Below are 20,093 nucleotides of genomic sequence, written 5' to 3' on the forward strand. Positions count from 1 at the left end.
AGAATTACATCATGTTCCCCACTGATTGCTCTTTTTTTGGGGTGTACTGCTTTTTGGCAAAGATTAAAAGCTGAAGGAATACTTATTTCATGAAATTTAACTTGCCTTGATTTAGGAATTGGGGGGGGGTCATTCCTGTTGTAACAAAAACAACTATAAACATGTATAGAAACTGAAAATAAAAAAATATACTATTTGACAGGAAGATTTTACATGATGCTTTTGTGAGACAAGTCAGGTACTCCACAAAGTATGCTTGAATAGCAACTCAGTGATAAGGATGTGGAATCAGAAGAAAAGGTTATGGGTAATACATCTTATATGACTGTCAGCAACTAAACAAACATCAGGCACAGATGCAGTTGTTGTTACAAGCCATTATATCTGCAATTTATATCAAAATGTCTGTTTTATTTCATTCCCTGAGTCCTAACATCTTCAGTCTAGATTTCATGTGATACAGGCAATACTGACTTCTGTGAAAAAGTTATAATAAGAGATTAGAAAGGATCTCACCTCCCACGGGCATAAGTATTTTGTTCTTTTATTCTACCACAAAACTTAAATAACCACATATACCCTTCTGCTTTTTGGCCAAGCAATAGTGACCTCAGTATATACATGTCTTTTCAAGCTTAGCAAACTATTTCACAGTACCATAATTCTTAGTTTATTTACATCTTCATTACTGTCCTCATTATTATTATATATTTTAATTTGCATGTTTATTACTGAGTTTCACACTAGCCCAAATTCCAGACTCATTTGCCTCTATATTACCACCTTCGTTACTATTTAGAACCTTTTATTTCAGGTTTATTGGGAACATTAACCAGTGAATGAAATGTCATTATTAGTAGCCTTCCTAAGAATGCTTGATAAGTCTGACCAAGATGTGGCCTTGGGAATATTTTTTTCATATCTAGATGTATGCCTAAATCAACTGCTGTGTGGCCAGCAGCCTAAAGCCTGCATTGTATTCTGGTAACCCTCATTGTTTGTCAGTTCACACTGCCTACCGATTCCTTTTACCTATATTTCAAGTCCATGGCCTATCACTATTACAGCCTGCAATACTATAATAACATCTTCCTAGTTGTTACCAGAAAAGACAGATGAGGTATAGCCTCCCAAATCTTCCATCCACATAGTTTATCCTAAATAGCATCATCCAATCTGGCCTGCTGAATGCCATGCTGTATGTCTCATCCTATTTCAAGAAGTAACCACGGTCCTGCGGATACCATGTTGCATGATGCACCTCATTACTAGAACTGCTACTTCAGCCCCAGGGAGATCTTGCTGTTTGCCTCACTGTAAATTCAAATGTATTGAGTCCTCAAAAAGCAACAATTATTCATGTTTTCAGTTTGGTAAGCCAACAAAAAAGAAGATAAGAGAACCAAGTGTTTGCTCGCTTCACCTTATTACAAAAAAGACACCAGGCTATCCCACTGTATCTCCTCTATAATTTGAGTTCCATACCTGCCTCTTCCTATCCGCATTCCAGATTCCCCCTAGATTACATGGTCTTACATTCACATGGCTTTAGAGTCCAACTTATCCCTAACCCATCTGACTTTTCCTATCCTTCTATCCTCTGACATCCCTCCCAGCTGGAATCCTGCCAAGCTAGAAATCTGGCGGGGGATCTCAGGATAAAGATGTCAAACTATATTTATTATTCATGTTTTGTATATTGACATTTCCACAGTACACCTTAGGACCAAGAAAGCTGTTGTTCTTAGGGGTTGCTCAGTTAAACTCTACCTTTACTTATATTATGGGATTACCTAACTGTACATGTGTATGCACTACAGTACTAAACTAAATAGATGACTTTTTCAATATAATGTATTTCAGTTTGATTTGATAACAACACCACACTGAAATAAAACATGCATTGGCAAACTGTGTACTGAATTTCTGAAACTATTCCCATATTTTAATCTTCCTTCCTCTGTTAGGTTGTAATCTCAAGTTTTTGCAGTATGCATATATGTATGCAAAATTTACCTAAACTTGTTCACAAAACTTAACTCATGAAATTTATTACAGCCCTACACAAATGTGAAATTAACATTATGATTAACTTCTTGAATAGGCTGCATAACAGTGTGAGACTTTTCTTGTATGTGTAAATCAGTGCTATCATAATGACAGGAAGGCTAACTTAACAGACCAAAAATGCTAGCTGGGAAGCAGACACAGTGACATAGAAATGCATACATATGGGTAAACAGAAGGATGCATACATAAATATCAGTAGATACAGACTGATATTTAAGCAAATTCAGAGACAAAAGAAGAGATGGATAAAATTGATAGGCTAGTCTAATTCTTTAAACGCATATTAAGCCAACGTGTCCTCTTCACCTAATCACATTTGGAATGGTTCAAAAAGAACAGTTTAAAATGTTTACAGTTAAAATAACAGCTGAAGAAAATATGATTTTGTACTGTCAGTACAAAGAAATACTTAAACACTGAATGTTTTATGTGACAAGAATAGCGAGCGAAATGCCAGCCAACAGCTTGCAATGTACATGGAATAACATAATGTTGATAAATAAGTCACAGTAAATCTATCATCTCTGTAATCAAACAACACTTATGCAATGTGTTCATTTCAAGTTATATGATTTCAAACAAGTCCTGGCATGTAGTGATGCAATCCTGCCGTCACTGCAATACTGCAGACTCTATAATCAGAATGCAAATCAGTGTTAGTCTGTGAGGTTCTTCTTCCTCCGGCTTCAGACTTATTCTATTTATTCTTAATACATGCTTGTTTGATATCAGCAAGAGGGATTTAAATAGAAACTGCAAATGGAGAAGCCATTATGAAAAATTATGTGGAAAGGGCTACAGCAAACAGAATAATATAAACACAACAGATAAAAGAACCCTTTTTTAATGAGTCACTCCATATGCTAATCTCAGGATCTATTGCTTTTATTTACTTGCCTACATCTGCTTGTTGCCACATGCATATCTTTCAAAAATAATAATTTGAAAATCTGCACTCTTAGCAATTAAAATAATGTAGTGATTCTATATGAGTGTGATAGAAGCTTATGGAAACATATGGATGTGCATAATGTCGCACTGCTATGAAACAGTATTTGCTGTAACACTTCCTCGGATAATTAATCTTTTTTCCCCTAATATGGCTTGTTGTCCTTACCTTGAAAGTACATGGTTTATTCTTCTCCTTACCAACTGTAAATTGGGTAGAACAACCCAACCATTTACATTTTTTTATTCATACATCACATGATATTTGCCATCCCTTTATAAGGACCATTACTGGAAATGGCAGCAAGAAAGAGAAAACCTGAAAACATAATAAACATTGTGCTTAAGGACCTTTTTTACATGGTTTAGACTGTAGGGGTACACTCAGTGTAAAAAAAGCATATCATAGCATTAGACTTGCAAAAACATCTCTGTCTAGCTTTGTATAGTAGGTGTGCACAACCAGGCATGAAATGAACAAAGCAAGCTCTGCACTGAGAGTGTTAACTGTTAACCAATGTCTGGCAGGGTTAGAAGCAGAAGATAAACCCCGCAGAATTGAGGCCCGTGATCTTTGATGGTCTATTCTAGTGTCAGGTGTCCTCATAAAAATGGGAAATAGGCAGAACAAAGGGTAAAATGGAGGATCAGGGCTTGATTATCACAAAGGGAGTAGAGGACCAAAGACATTGGGTAAAGTCATTGATATTGAAAACAAGAGCTTGGAGATGAAACAGAGAATGTTGCATTCTAATTTAAGGTTTATATTTGCTTATCTCATACTTAATAATAGGATACACTGAACGTGTGAGAGAGAGAGAGAGAGAGAGTGTGTGTGTGTGTGTGTGTGTGTGTGTGTGTGTGTGTGTGTGTGTGTGTGTGTGTGTGTGTGTGCGTGTGTGCGTGCATATCTGTGTACATGCAAATATAGGGAGGGCATTATAATATGAATGCTTAATGGAATATTTTTTCATCTGGTGGCAAGTTTTATACCATGTTGTAGTAGTATTTTAGGTTGCATTATATCTCATGACCAGTTACACACATACTGCAGACCCCTGATATACAGTCAGTTATTTATTTATTTTTTTTACAAAAGCAGAGTGATATATATATATATATATATATATATATATATATATATATATATATATATATATTTATTTATATATATATATACATATGCTTGTTTATATGCTTGTTTGCAGTGATGGATACCCAGCAGAGATCCAAACAGTGAATGCTAATAAAAAGACAAGCCAACACATGCTATGCTGCAATCATGCAAAGAATGACAGATAAACAAAAAGTACAGAAGAACAGAACACTACATGTACATTAAATATTATTATTATGCATACATAATATCCTAGAAACAAAAGGAGACATTGTCACAATCATGTTTTAAATAAGATGTTTAACAAGGTCAAAGGAATAGTAAAGATATAAGAATATTCCAATATCAAATCACTAAAAAAGCTCCAACAAACACTGTGATTCCCAGGACATTGGTAACACTCTTTTGAAATCAGTGCACTGCAGTCTCAATATTCTAATCACTGTATACTGGATCATTTGTAAAACTCTGATTTTACTCTTTTTATATGTTCTATGTTCTTTGCAGAAAACAGCTGTGTTTATATAATTTTTTTATTATTTTTTTATATATTTTTAGTATGTATCTGGAGCTTTTCTCCCCAGGTCTATGCTGAAAACAGTCACCTTGTGTCCAGTTGGACTAACCTGGTAAACAAATGGAAAATAAATAAATAAATAAATATAGGGGCAAGATGCTTACACCTACTATTTTTAGGGGATGTATCCCATACCCATTGTGCTGACTCACTCATTCACTCACTCTCTATCTCTCTGTATATGTATATATTTATATAGCAGTCCTGAGATAACATCATCCCAGGGAAAAAAGAAATCCATAAGACAGAACAATCTCAATTTTTTTTCACAATCCCCAAACTCACAGATTAGTGATATAAATTTAAAGTACTGTCCATTCACATAGTGATCTTAAACCTTGTACTTTCCTATACATAAATTGATATTTCGATATGTTCAATGAAGAAGAGGATTCATACACAGAGTTTTAGAAAATAAATAGGAGTGAAGTGGATAAAGAAGGAAAGAGATAAAAGTTTGAAGTAAGAAGAGAGGTAGAGCTATATTAGACTGATTAGATGGGAGAAGGATGAGGTAATTGGATGGTGCAGTGGTGCAGCAGTAGCCTTGTTGTTTCACAGCAAGAAGTTCTCCAGTTCGCTTCTTGGCTGGTGTGCCTTCTGTGTGGAGTCAGCATGTCCTCTCTGCATTTGTGTGGGTTTCTTCTGGGTGCCCCATGTTTCCTCCCATGTCACAAAGACGTGTCTGGAGTGTTTCTCCCTGGGCCTCCATTGTAAATTGGCTTTGTTCCAAGTCAGACTTTCCCAGTAAACAAATGTTAAACAAATAAACAAAATAACTGCCAAGAGAAAGAAGAGATTTCTTTTGGAGACTACTACCCCTCCTGTCCTTAAATGCTATTGCAGCTGTGTCACTGATAGCATGATACTGATAAGACCTTGCACTATGGAAGAATAAACTTAATCCTTAAGGTATCACATAACATCCTTTCTGAGAGTCTATACTCGCTGTCAAGGAAAATGTAGTTATTTAGATGTCTGCCAAGAATAAATGCTGCTAAATCTTCACTTACAGGAGATAGGCTAAATACACTGTATTCATTTTGATTGTAGTTTTACTAAAGTTTAGATGCCAGCTTTTATTCTGAACCTGAAAGCCTACTCTAAAGTTTGCTAACTCTTCCAAAGAGTAGCTTAGTGTCTTCTTCCTAGTTCTTTTCCACATACTAAGTCTAAATGAGATCCATATATTGGCGGTATGGATATTATTTTGCACACTGAATGTGTCTATTTTGATATCTTTCTTAGTTTACATAGCTTTGTTTAAATGATAGCCTTCTAAGTTTTCAAAGCATTCCAGAAGGTGAGACCCAATTAGAATGGAGGAATATTTCCCTTCCCTGTAAAATCAGTGCATCAATTATTCATTTATATAATCAGACTTTACATTGGTGTTCCTTATATTGCCACAGCTATAAATAAAATATTTTCCATCTTTCTTCATTGCAAGTCCAGTTTGAAATATGTTTAATATACTTCAGTGGTTGTTTTATCACAGAGTATCAGAGAGAGAGGCATGGAATTGCATGCTACTCTCCGTTATGCTTTATTCTATACAATATAAATTTTAAAAATGGTGAACTTGACTGGCTATTTCCTTTCTAAACTGTGATATCTTAGTAAAACATCATGGATGTTTAAACATATTGTCTTTGTATCTGACACACAAAATAATCACTTCTGCCAGTTGTAAAGAAATACGATCATCAAAAAGAAAACTGATTTTCCTTATCAGACAAGCCTGTTATATTTCACAGTAACCAAAGCCTTGGGATCTGGAGGCATACATTAACAAGATTAAAAAACTGAGCAAGTGGAAAGAATACTTTTGTAAAATACCATGCCTGGAAGTGGATGCTCTGGGATTTTCTCACACATGGTATGGTTTGCTCACAAGGCCAAGCAAATGGATTTCAAAGTCAGATATGAATAAGTCATAGCAGACCCTGCAATCAAACATGGCATTCTGCTATTGGTTGTATTGATTATTTGTTTGCCTGACATGTATGAAAACTTATAGTAAAGTAAGATCTCAGCAGTTCATTTGATTGAGACAGCTGTACAAATCCTCCACCACTCCCTAGCTGTGTATACTTTGGAACTGTATGCACACCCACTGGACAGTTCATATTGATGGACTGTATTATGATCAGGAATATAATAAACACAGTTAGTCCAGGGTAAATTCAGATAAGCACAGTCCTCTTTATTAAAGAAGTCACGTGAAAACAATATTTTTTTCAAAAGTCAACAGTTTTAAAACACAGATGATCAGTTTTCAAAATCATTTGTGAATCTTCCTTGTTGTGCAGAGCAAGTAATGGCCTAGTTGTGAAAGCTACATAATTTACTTTACATATATTGTATTATTTGTGCTTTCTGGCTCTCACATCATGATTTACAATATAACCTAAAGCTCTCCATCCCTTATATGTTTCACCACTTAGGAATATTCAATGACTGTCTTATGGAAAATGATGATTGATAGTGATATAGCATATCATCCCAGTGGCAACAACTGCAGGAAGGAACTTGGATATGAAATCATAATACAGAAAACTCCAGGATATAACTGACATTTCCCAAATGACTTTCCAGTGCATTTTTTTTAACTTCCAATGTAATATTATGTCAAATAATTCTTGAGGAAGTGTCAGTTGAGATGTAAGACACAGGATATATTTTGTGACTTAACATCACCCTTGGTCAAAGCATATTTTATTCTTTCATATGCTTTCAATGTATGAAAATAAACATAGTACTTCAAGACAGTACTTTTACACACACATATAACAACAAAAAAGCAATACTCTTCAAAATATTAAATTAAATAATTTAAATTTATTATACACTTCGATATTCCCATGTGCATCTAGTGTGTCTATCATCACCATCATCAAACTCCTTTACTCATTTTCTTTCTACAATAAGACTGGGTGCACTGTTGACTGTCACCACCACTCTTGATTCAATGACACTCCACTACCTTCTTCTACATTCATAGCTGACTATCACAGATCTTCTTTCATGCAATCCCTCCACTTTTTGGCTGGAAGTCTTGCTTTTGTTTTGACAATGTGAGGAAAATGAAAACACTGTTATCTGTATTAGCATGTCTGGCAGGAGATTTGTGTATATTCTCAGATTAACTTTTATTGTATGCCAGCATGTCAAATTGTGAAATTGTAAATACGTTTATAAAATGTTGAGTATCTCCCTGTTTATACAAAATGTTTAAAGAATCAGTCAGTGTTATGATACATTTCTAATTGTGCATGTTTGAGAGGGAGATTCTAAAATACAAATTATGGAGAATAAGTGGGTGATGTTATTAGAATGTTCCGGGTTACTAGGTGATTATTTGAACAGCTGATTGACAGGAAAAATAACTTTTTCAAACAGTTGACTGTTATTTAAAAAAAATAAGACATTTGAGACTGTTAAGCTGTGCAGTTAAGTGCTGAGCAGTTCGTGAAGAGTTGCAGTCAAAGTGCTGTGCAATGATTCCCAAAGAAAAGAGAACTTACCAAAAACTGTAAGCCTGCCTTTGTCTTGCTGTTATGTGTTTCATTAGATCAGGGACAGTATTATCTAGTTAAATTAAGAAAGCTTAGTTATTAAGATAGATTTTTTACTAAAATGATGGACTTCTATCCTACAGTTTAATTTTACATTTATGGCGATTGAATTCTGGTGTTTATTGAAAGCTATTGATTTACATTCTTGTAATCATGTTACTTATTATTAAATATTTTTCATTACTTTACATTGTGGCTGGAATTCAATGTATTCTTTACAGATTAGAAGGTGTTTATACTTCTTTGATACTCCCAGGTCCCCTCGAAGGCCTGGTTGTTCTGGTCATAACTATCACTTATTTTGATATTTAATTTTCATAATTGGACACCCCTTTAGAAGGGCATAAAGACACTCTGATTGGTGGCAGCATCACAGTATTATTTTGGAGAAGAGACACAGCTAGAAATCTGTGTCATGCTTTCTCAGAAGTGTTTGGATGTGTGAGATTTAAATTTACTTTGAGAGTGAGTGTATCAGAGGTCTTAAACTGGGACGCATTGCTCTGAAGTGTGTAATAAGAAGTTACATTAGGGGTGAACAGGGGTTTACATTCCAGTCTCAGATTAGAATGTGTGTTCCTGTTGTGCTCTTAGGGGAAACTTGTGAAATAATACTCCAGTTTAAGTAACAGTATCACACTGGAGCCAGTAGTGAGGATTGAAGCTCCTTAGTTACAGACCCAGGATAATAAGAGATGTCACATTAATTGTTGGCAGTCCAGTGGAGTATTAGGCAGACATCACAAAGTCTTTCTTTTTCTCCCAAATCCTCTTCACCAAATCAGCTTCTGCTTTCTTATATGTTCTTGTACCACCATGATGTATTCACTTTGACATGGAATAACCTTGATGTGACTGCACCAGTCTTGCTTTATCTTGATCTGTCTCACAGTGTACAATCTATCAACCATCTCAAGCACTTCATCACCATCACCTCTAAAACTTCTTCAACTGCTCTGCGTTCACTGCCCACATTTTTGTACCACAATGCAGTACTGGTCACACCATTGTTTTGTATACCTTACTTTTCTGCTTCTGTCACACGCTATCCATGACACTCTGTAACAGTTAACGGAATCATTTCTGTTTTTAGTTTTAGCCTCCTCATTCAAACTTCACTTATCTTCAACCACACATCCTACATAGCTGAAGCCATTGACCTGTATCACTGCATTCCTTAAATATCAAATTTCAGCTTAATTATCCCATTTGCTGCCCTGACTACTCAGTTTCTTCCTGTATGCCTTCAGTTCTGCATTCCATTCCTCTTTGATTTGCTAAATTTCCTGTTCAGAATCTGTTTATGATGTCACATCTCATGTATACAACACTTTTGATGATTTGTCCCCTTTAATGGTCACATCACCAGGTAGAACAGCAGAGGGCTCAGAGATGGATTGTGATGCACAACCACTATCAATGGAGTGAGTGTGATGTTTCCACTGCATGAATAAAGTACCAGATGATGATAATTAGACTAGATATTAACTTTTGAAAATAGTTCAGGAATCAGGTGCATTTTTCTATGCAATTCACACACACCTAATCTTATCTATACTCATAGGTATAGCTGGTATTCAATGTACACAATACTTTTGAGTCATATCCTGTCCTACAATGATTGCAAGAACATCCCTCATTGTCCACATAGTTTACCAGACAACTAGGAATTTGAATTATGTTACCAGACATTTCTTCCACATCATTCACATATGGACATTTTACAGTCACTGACTCACTTACAAATATCTTTGGAATGTAAGAGGAAATCAGAGTATCAGAATAAAATGTATACCTACACACACACACACACACACACACACACACACACACACACACACACACACACACACACACACACACACACACACACACACACTACCAAGAATGATATGCAGTGTCCACAGAGAAAGAATCTAGCTGAGAATTAAATCAGGGAGCCTCTTGGTGTGAGATGGCAATGGTAGTTAATGCATAATTTTGCTCTCCTTATGGAATATTGGTGGCAATTAAATATTTCCTGAGTGACCTCACAGACTGCCTGAATCTTCAAAAGCAGAAAAAATATATATTTTGTATTTATGTATGCTAACTGTTATGATTGCACCACACATACATACACACACACACACACACACACACACACACACACACACACACACACACACACACACACACACACACACACACACACACAACAAAGTGAAACAGTGTATGCTGAGTAATAGAAGTTGTAGTAGAGTGCAATTCCAAATGTTCCTCTTTTCCATGTTTGCACAACCTCTGAGTTGTTAAATACTGCCTGAAATAATAATTCTCAGTAATGAGTAATGTCACAGCATTTGATTGCTGGAACTTAAACAATGGGCGTTTTTTGATCAGCTAATCAGGTCTACAATGAAGGGACATCTTGCCTTTTCTAGGACTTCTTTATCACATTTGTAACATTTATTTTCATATCTTTTAAGGGATCTATTCTGCTTGGGGTCCATATACATTCTAAACTGATAGTATTTAATTATCCATTAATGCGAAACATAACTTGACCACTGAACAGTTTATACTGTCTGTGCCAATTTTATTCATTTCTTATATATACAGTTCACTGCCTGCATCACATGCTGTGAATTAGCTGTGAAGCTGATTAATAAATTCCATTGTCTGCTTTAGATAATGGGAAATACTTTTGTTAACTTTTCATTTAATTTAAATTTTATAGTGAAACAATCTTTTCTCTACAGTAATTTGGTTCACCTGCATGCAAATATTATGATTTCAATTTTCTTAGTTTTGTCCTCAACCTGTTTTCAACCTATGTTTACTGAAGGTTCCGTGCTGATCAATGTTATTTTCCTTGAATTCATTTCTTTGTTATTTGTGAATTCTTTTGTTTATTCTCAGATAGTTTTCCTTGACAATATCTTCATTATGAGATATGCTACTATCAGCTTATATCATATGCTTATATATATGCCTTCCTACTTCTTTGCCTATGTTTTGCCTTTGTTTGTCTGGTCTAAATATAATCATAATGCTGTGGCTTTGTGGAATTTTACACCTCTGGCAGCCTACACACCCCCTTTAATTACACATCATTTTCTGGATACTCAAGTTAAAAAGTCTAACAAATGTAAATGTCTTATGAACAGTAAAGCCTGCTAGATGGGCACAGATATCAGTAATATCAGTAAAATGCTTTCTTCACATTGAGAATAGTCAATGAATTCACCATCTTTACAACACTGTGATATATTTTAATGCACACAAACTCAGAACATGTTTCTCTAAAATTTCACAAAACAACTTTTCATGTCTTGGAAACTACGTAAACTAAACATATAGAGTCAAATCAGTTTTGTTCAACTATACTTCCTCAGTGCTTGCATATTGAGCTATTTATAGAAATATGAAAAAATATGCTCAATTATAGTACAAATACTGACCACTTTGATCAACATCATATAAGGATTCAACTGATGTCTTGCAATTTTCTTTAAGATAACTGGTCTTGGAAAAAAAATGACAAACAGTGATTAATATCTCCACGTATGGCATCCTAAACTATCACTGTATCCTGTCTTTTATCTGCAGCAGTAGATCATTCTAAAAGGTAATTCCCAGTCTGAAATGAGTGCATTATACAATAACTGTTTCAAATTTTTGCCTACAAAAGTACATGGCTATTTCATAGTGACTGTTCCCTGGGTATAGGCTTTTTTTTAAAAGATGGCAGCAACCTTTCTTTGAAATATTGTCTACGAAGATGCCTTGAAGGTAGGTTGATCTTGCTGTTACTGGTAGCTAACTGAATTTCCTGAGAGGGCTACCGTGATGAAGCTTGGTAGTCTACAAAGTGTGTAACACTGCACATTTTGTTTTCTGCTATTTAAAGTATTTGGAAAGGAGAACAGTTTTAGATAGAGCATTGTGAGTGGTTGGTGAGAGAAGATGAAAGACTTATATCATGATTTTAGATGTACAATAACTTTATTATCTATGTTCTCAGTGTGAGTAGTTAAGGGAAGAGAACAATCAAGAGTATGGCTTAGGTACTTTTATTCTAACACAGAGGGAATAATATTGTATGATCACCAGTTATAGTTTCAACTCACAGTTGTGGTAGTTTGCTAGCTTGTGAGAGGTAGAAAAAAGCATAAGACTGGTCTTCTTGTGGCTGATGAGGAGTTTTGTTAGACTGTGCGAGGAGCAGAGGTGTGAGAAGGACTACTGAAGTTTAGTTTGAAGGTTACAGGGGGACCTGTTGGATTGTAGCAGTAATATGTCACCACCATGCAAAGTAATAAGTAAAACAGGAAAGTCTTTAATATGGCCATTAATAAATAAGAGAATAAAAGAGGGCCTGATATGGAATTCCTGTATTACGCATGCCTCATGATTATAGTTGATAGATGATTACTAAGCTAATGATCTCAGGTGACCTTTTTAAGCTTAGCCATGCTTCTCCCAAAGGTCAGGATCAAACCCTGTACCTTGTACCCGTGAGGTAAATACTTTGACAATTAATCCAAACCCCTCCCTGACCCCCTTCCTGTTTTGTTTTCAAGATGGCTAGGCTTGTATAGGCCCTAGGGCTGATAGCCTAGTACCAACCTATGAACCTATGAACCTATAGCTTTGTGACCATTTTACAACATTTATACCTAAGCTAAATGATTTCCAATTTATTGAAGAGCTATCTGTGGTTTAAACTTTCAATTGCCTAGTCATGTCAACAAATACACCAGCTGTAATAAGGAAGAGGATTTCTTGTAAAGCTAGAGGAGGGGAGTATAACCTAGGTGGAGCATGCAATAATGGTGCATACATCATTGCATGAGCCATCAGTTGTAACTGCCGCCTAATATTTTACCGCTTGCTGAAATCCACAGAACTACCCACAAGTCTCTACTGCAGACTGTTATGATTATAATTAACCAGCTCTCACCTGTTTCCCGAAGAAAAGAGAGTTGGAACTAATCACTCAGTTCTCCCCTTGAATCCCCCAGTACCTAATCTTTTAACAAAACACTGTTTGTCTGAGTTGTTATCAGTAGAGATGTAAGAGCCCCAGACTTACAGAAACGAGGAGGTATTCATAGTCCAGGGCTTCACATTTTCCTAGTGATGATCCATGAAGAGCAGCACTACGTGGATATGCAAATTTCAGACTGTCAGCATATATGCAAAGATGCAAGGAGTTGCTGTAAAGATATCTCTTATTGCAAAAGTATAACACGCTTAATGCATAAGCAATGGGGGCGGCAGCTACTATACTGTTAAGGGGCATTACACATATGTGAATGAGTTTGATTCATAGACATCAATCTATAATGAGCTTGTTTTCTTACCAAGCATGTAAGTAGCCTTGAACATCTGCCAGGACGTAGCAGTTTTCATAGATAATATGGAGTGTATGGTAAGATCACTTGGTGCTTCTGCAACCTGGACATTTTTACTGAAGGGGTTTCATTTTGGTGCTTGTGCATACTTGGACATTTTACTGAAGGGGTCACTTGGGGAAATGTTTAATTTTGGTGCTTGTGCATACTTGGACATTTTACTGAAGGGGTCACTTGGGGAAATGTTTCATTTTGGTGCTTGTGCATACTTGGACATTTTACTGAAAGGGTCACTTGAGTCAATGTTTCCTCTTGGTGCTTGTGCCTGCATCAACATTTTACTGAAGGTTATGCTTGGGTGAATGTTTCATTTTGGTGCTTGTGCATACTAGGAAATGCTACTGAAGGGATCGCATGTGCATACATGGTCAGGCTGGTGAAATGAACACTGGGCAAAATAATTTATTGTGTCATTTCAGATCTTACGCACGCTTACTACAAACTAATGAAGGGGTTGCTGGAGGAAATACATTTTTTGTGTGTTAGAGAAGTGCTTGGCATACTTAGAGAAAAAAGTCTGAGGATTGCAACTCCAATATCAAAGGTGAAACATTGCTTTTAACAATGGATGCATGTACTGCAGGGATGTCAGACTATGAATTGCAAAACCATCTTATTAGCATAACTATGTTTTTCCGAATTTCTCATTTGTATCTCATTTCAGCTAAATGGATTCAGTGAGTTACACTAGTTATTTCATAATTAGTATGCTCAAGATGAATAGACTACTTGAAGTTTTTACAACTGTCTGATCATTAAGAAATAAAAAATTTCCATTTATATTATGTTTTTGGATATGCTTCTTTAGTTGGCTGAATGATTCACAAGGTGCAAAATTTCCTTTACTACCAGTGAGGTGCATTCTATCAGTGGGCTGTTTAGAATATGCAGGTTCATTCATGTCAAGGTCAATATCCTATAGTAGCATTCTGCTGCATTATAATGAACTAAACTAGAATTATACAATGATAATGCAGAGAGAATTAAGTAGTTCATGTTATCTCATAAATATAAAAAAAATATACAGAAAGCGTATGTAAGAAAAGACCATGCACTTTGAAGACAGATTTCTGCATTCTGGATTTTATGTGGACTGTCTGGACTTTGGGCAATAGGAACGCTAAGGCTTTTTAGCCTATTTTCCTGAAATGAGGGATTTTAGTGACTGTTCTACCTGTGATATTTTCCTGGCTCTGAAAGCTTTCTCACTACTGAAGCATCTCCTGGACTGTTTTACAATTAATTTGTATGACTTTTGGGAAGGAACATTGCATCCTGTAAATCTCAGCTCCTCATTAACTTCTTGGGTTCTCTTCAAATGTTTGTTTATTTATTTATTTTATTTATTTAATTATTGGGTGGTACAGTTGTTAGCATTGTCACCTCACAGCAAGAGGTTCTCCGGTTTGATTCTTGGCTGGGGTTCCTTCTGTGAATAGTGAGCATGTCCTCCCTTTGTTCACATGGGTTTCCTCTGGGTACTCCAGTTTCTTCCCACATTCTACAAACATGTGTCTGGAGCAATTCTCCTCAGGCCTCCACTGAAAATGGATTCTGCCCCAGTTGAACTTTCCCAGTAAACAAATATTAAATAAAATTATGTTGCATTATTGGCTGTTTGTGAGATTTGGGGAATAACATTTTGGATATTGTCCATATTAATATGGGTGAATCCTGCATCATTCCTTGTGTATCTTCATCACTTGTGAGGTCTGACTATAAAGCAGTCGCCTTCAAAATAAAATTAAAACCACAGATGCCTTCCACTCAAGGTATCTTTGGACAGTTCTTTAAGACAAACTAACAACTTCTAAGTGTTACATTAGCAAGCTTCACAACCCCACCAAACTGAATTAACTCCACTGAATACACAGAAAGTTATGCCACCACACTATACCAGCATGTAAACAGCTGCAATGATACAACTGTACCTCACAGGAATTTGTGCAGGGAAACCCCTCCAAAAAAAAACAACATGGTGGATCCATAATATAAACAAACTTTTTAATAAAAGGAAGACAGTTTTATCAAAAAGTAAGAAGATTAATTCCCAGAAAGTTAGAGCCTTTGTCAGTGAAATAAATAGACAACTCAGAAGCTTAATAAAATCCACCAAAACCAAGTTTGAGGTTAAAACAGATACCTAAGACAAAAGCAATCATAGTGCATTTTTTATGTCTGAAATCTCAAATCCCAACACAGCAATGTATTGTGAAGGATGTTGCCTACAATGAAGCTAAAGATATAGCTGACCAATAAATTTTGCTCTAATTTTACCCCTCTCTGTCCATCAAGATATACCTGAAACTGACACACCTCCAGCTATTAGACAAGACCAAGTCCTAAAGGTGCTATGAAAAGCTAAAAATACTGTATCCCTGGGTCCTGACAACATCCTTGGATCGTATCTCTAACCTCTTAGCACACGGACATTTGGATAAATCCTAAAACAATGGGGGAACAAAGGCCCAAAAATAGGGACAGATCTTAAGTATTCATCCTATAAACTTAGAAACTTGCTAGAATAATAGGAATTGTGTTAGCATGCATTTCTTGGAGGATATAAAAGTCTGAAAATCAAATGTATGTCATTGTTTAGTGACTTCAGTCCTCTGTAACTTGCCAGAAAACCACACATTTTATGAGCAACAGACCAAACATTTTGGCAAAAATCTGGACAGCTGAGAGGTATGCCTTGGAATGGATGCATCTTAAATTGCATGATTTAGCCATACCTCTAATAACACTGTTTAAGCTAAGCCTCCATGCAGGATTAGGACCAAGTGAAAGGAGAGCTGCTACAGTCATTCTCCTGAATAAGGGAGGATCTTTCAAAGACCCAGGCAATTACACACTCATCAGTCTCATCAGCCTCATATGCAAAGTTATGGAAAGTCTTGTTATGGCATTAATCAAGCAGGACACAGGGAACCTCCAAACACTTGACCACTCTCAGTTTCGATTTCTCAAGAACAGGTCATGCTTACTAAACCTGGTGGATTTTTTGAAAAGGTAACAAGAGCAATGGATGAAGCCAAAATGATACATACTGAATACCTCGACCTGACTAAAGCTTATGACATAATTCCCCATTCAAGGCATAGTAGAAAAACTAAATTAGCTAGGAAGTAGCCCCAATGTCACCAGCTGGATTGCCATCTAGCTCATAGATAATCAAAGTGGAGAAGTCACATGCACAAAGGGACCAGTCACTGATGCCCCCCCCCACCCCCACCCGGGAGGGGTCTGCTCTTGGACTTCTCCTGTTTGGCATCTATTTTTGTGAAGTAAAAGCCAACACCAAAGAGCTCTGGCTGACAATGTCTGCAGATGACTGCAAGCTAGGGGCAGTCACTGAATCCCTATATGGCTTAGCCATCCTGCAGGAAGATTTGTTGCAAATAAATAGCTGGTGTTAAAATCATGGTCTGAAACTAAATGCCAGAAAAGTGCATTATTGTATCTTTTGGGATATCGTCTACCTCAGAACAACCACACTGACTATACCCTCCTATGAGTTGACACAGTTGTTTGGGAGCTTATGTGGATAGTGACCTAACTTTTGACCAGCATTTGTCTATTGTTGTAAGAATGTTCTATATTATACAGTTAAAAAACAAAGGGATTGTGTCTACTTTGAGGGATGTCATTGACTACTTTACTCAGCTCTCATTAGGCCAATATTTGAATATAACACCACCTTTGGCATGTATCTGTCCAGACACATTCAACAACTGGAACCCCCAGAGAGATACATTACTAAAATGATACCAAAATGATACAAGACCTAAACAACATGTCTTGCATAGACTGACTCAAAGCCCTGGCAGTATACTTGGTGTCCTACAAACTGCTAAGAGTTGACCTGTGTGTGGCATGCAATGCATCTCTGACACATTACTAATGGATTTACTGCAAATCAGCAAGTCGAATGGCATCATAAATACTAGGTCTAGGGTTCTAAACCTCTTTTGCAACATCAAAAGAATGGTTTGAAGGGACAGGTATATCCACATAGAACAAAGTCCATCCCTCTCTATATTCAAGCTCAGCTTAGATCTATGGATGGAAAACAGAAATTTTTCCCCAGGACTGCCCTCTGTTCCGCTAATGGATAGATGGAGCTCCTAAATGCTTTATTCCATGCATGGGTCCCCTCAAATTATTTATGGTATGATCCCAGTTATTCTCATTGGAGTAATATATAATTATCAACAATGGGATGGGTATGGCCAATCTGTAACCAAAATGAGTAGATTATTTGGAGCACAAATGGAAATTTACCAATGAACCTATATATATATCTAGTGCTTTTGCAGGCATAATATATATTACCAAAGGACTAGCTATTAAGTATGCTGATCTCATTAACATTAATTTTCAACTAGTGAGAGTGTTATTATTATTATTGCAGACTGAGAAAAGGCAAGCTCTATCTGATAATTAACCATTCAACATCCTTTCACATGCTTATTGTCTAATCTAGTCTCCTAAATCACATATCATTACATGAAAATGCCTCCTTTGTCTCTTGTAATTCCAAGCAAACTGGTTACTATTATACCTGGTGCATCCTCTCTGTGCTGGGATATCTTTGAAAGGGAAATCATGAAACTTGACAGAATGTTTTTTATGAGGTCTGTTGCTCATCTACACTTTTTGGACAGTCAAAGAGGGGCCTTTTAAGTTTTTTGAAAGCCTTAATCTCCTTGGTTCAGACCTTATCTTGCATTAGAGCATTCCCTCATTAATCTTTTGGTTGGTTTCCCTTAGTTATAGTATGACCACAGAGAAGGTTATAATCCCAAATATAAGACCACTACCCCACCAAAATAAGGATGTCTGGGCGGTTTATGGCCAGATTTATCATGCAGAACTTTAATTTGCCAAACAAAGAAGTATTGTAAGATGTAAAAATGAGGTTAAGGCTTGTTGCTTATCTTAGATGATTCCCTGTGATAATCTTCTATTAGAGTCAGCCAACCCCATAAAACTACATGGCTATTTTAGTGACTATAATTTTAGTAACTTCTACAATTACGTCTTAGTTTCACTGACATGTTATCATTCTGCTTGTGTATCTATATCTATATAGAGATATATAGATATGTATACAAAGATACACATCTTTTTAGATAGATAGAATGATTTCATTTACATAAACCCCCTGATATCAATGACACTTTTATTGAATCCCACCCCATTGAAAATAATAAACTACTGAATAACCTACAATGCCAAGTATCCTACTTCCAGCTACCCTGATCCTTCCAAACTACCTAACCCTCCAACAAAACTTATCCTGTTAAACTACACTGACATCCACTACCCTGACGCTAACCCTAAAACTCCTCTTCCATTCCATATATAAACTCCCTGATCACTCTGTAACCCTCAGACTCCCTACAATCTCTTTAAACCTAATCTCACTAAGCACTCCCCAACCCTAAGACTCCCTCCATCTCCTTAAACCTAAACACACCAATCACTCCCTAACCCCAAGACTTTCCAGCATCTCCTTAAACCTAAACTCTCCAATCACTCTGTAACTCTACAACTCCCCTCCAGCTCCCTAGCCATAAACTTCATGCTCACACTCCAGCCTATAGACAAACCTCCTGCACCTTAAGCCTAAACTCACCAATTGCTACCTAACCTTAAGACTCCCATCTTGCTCCTTAAACATAAATTATCTGAAAAACTGCCTAACCATAGACTCCTCTCCTTCAGCCTAATCATACACACCCTAATCAAACTTTAACCAACTCTTCCATCAAATGCTCTAAGCCTAACACCCACTTACCATTAAACAATGTGTACCTCCCAGCACCTGACCATAACTGTAAATCCTTATTAGCAGTATATGTAAATTACAAATACACATACACTTACACTTTTATCTGATAACAAGCACACCCTGTCAAACACAAAATTAGACTACCAGTGAAACAGCATTCATAATAATATGGTTTGTCAAAATGTAAATGTGTCATAATTCCCATTCAGTACAACACTGTTGGAATAAGTGAAAAGCCACATACTATATATATATATATATATATATATATTATATATATATATATATATATATATATATATGCATATATCTACATGTGTGTGTGTGTGTGTGTGTGTGTGTGTGTGTGTGTATATATATATATATATATATATATATATATATATATATATATATATATATATATATATATACACATGGGATCACTACTAAATCCCGAATACTTACAATACCAAAGATCGGAATCACAAGACCAGATACCCGAATGACGAGAAGACTGGAAGACCAGAAGCGCGAAATTTAAAATCCCAAGCACTACACAAAACATATACCACACACACATACAGATACACACACCTTCCCCCAAAACACAAACCTACACTACATA

At 36.2% G+C, this 20,093-nt stretch overlaps 1 protein-coding gene across 1 annotated transcript in view; it reads right to left on the minus strand.

Annotated features, from left to right (window-relative positions):
* The window catches only part of LRRC4B (leucine rich repeat containing 4B), a 1,817,755-nt gene that overhangs the window by 113,352 nt on the left and 1,684,310 nt on the right, over positions 1-20,093 (minus strand). The gene's annotated exons all lie outside the window — the stretch shown is intronic.

The sequence above is a fragment of the Protopterus annectens genome, chromosome 17.part0 (genome assembly GCF_019279795.1).
Source record: "Protopterus annectens isolate FY-2018-M chromosome 17.part0, PAN1.0, whole genome shotgun sequence".
Classification (NCBI taxonomy): domain Eukaryota; kingdom Metazoa; phylum Chordata; order Ceratodontiformes; family Protopteridae; genus Protopterus; species Protopterus annectens.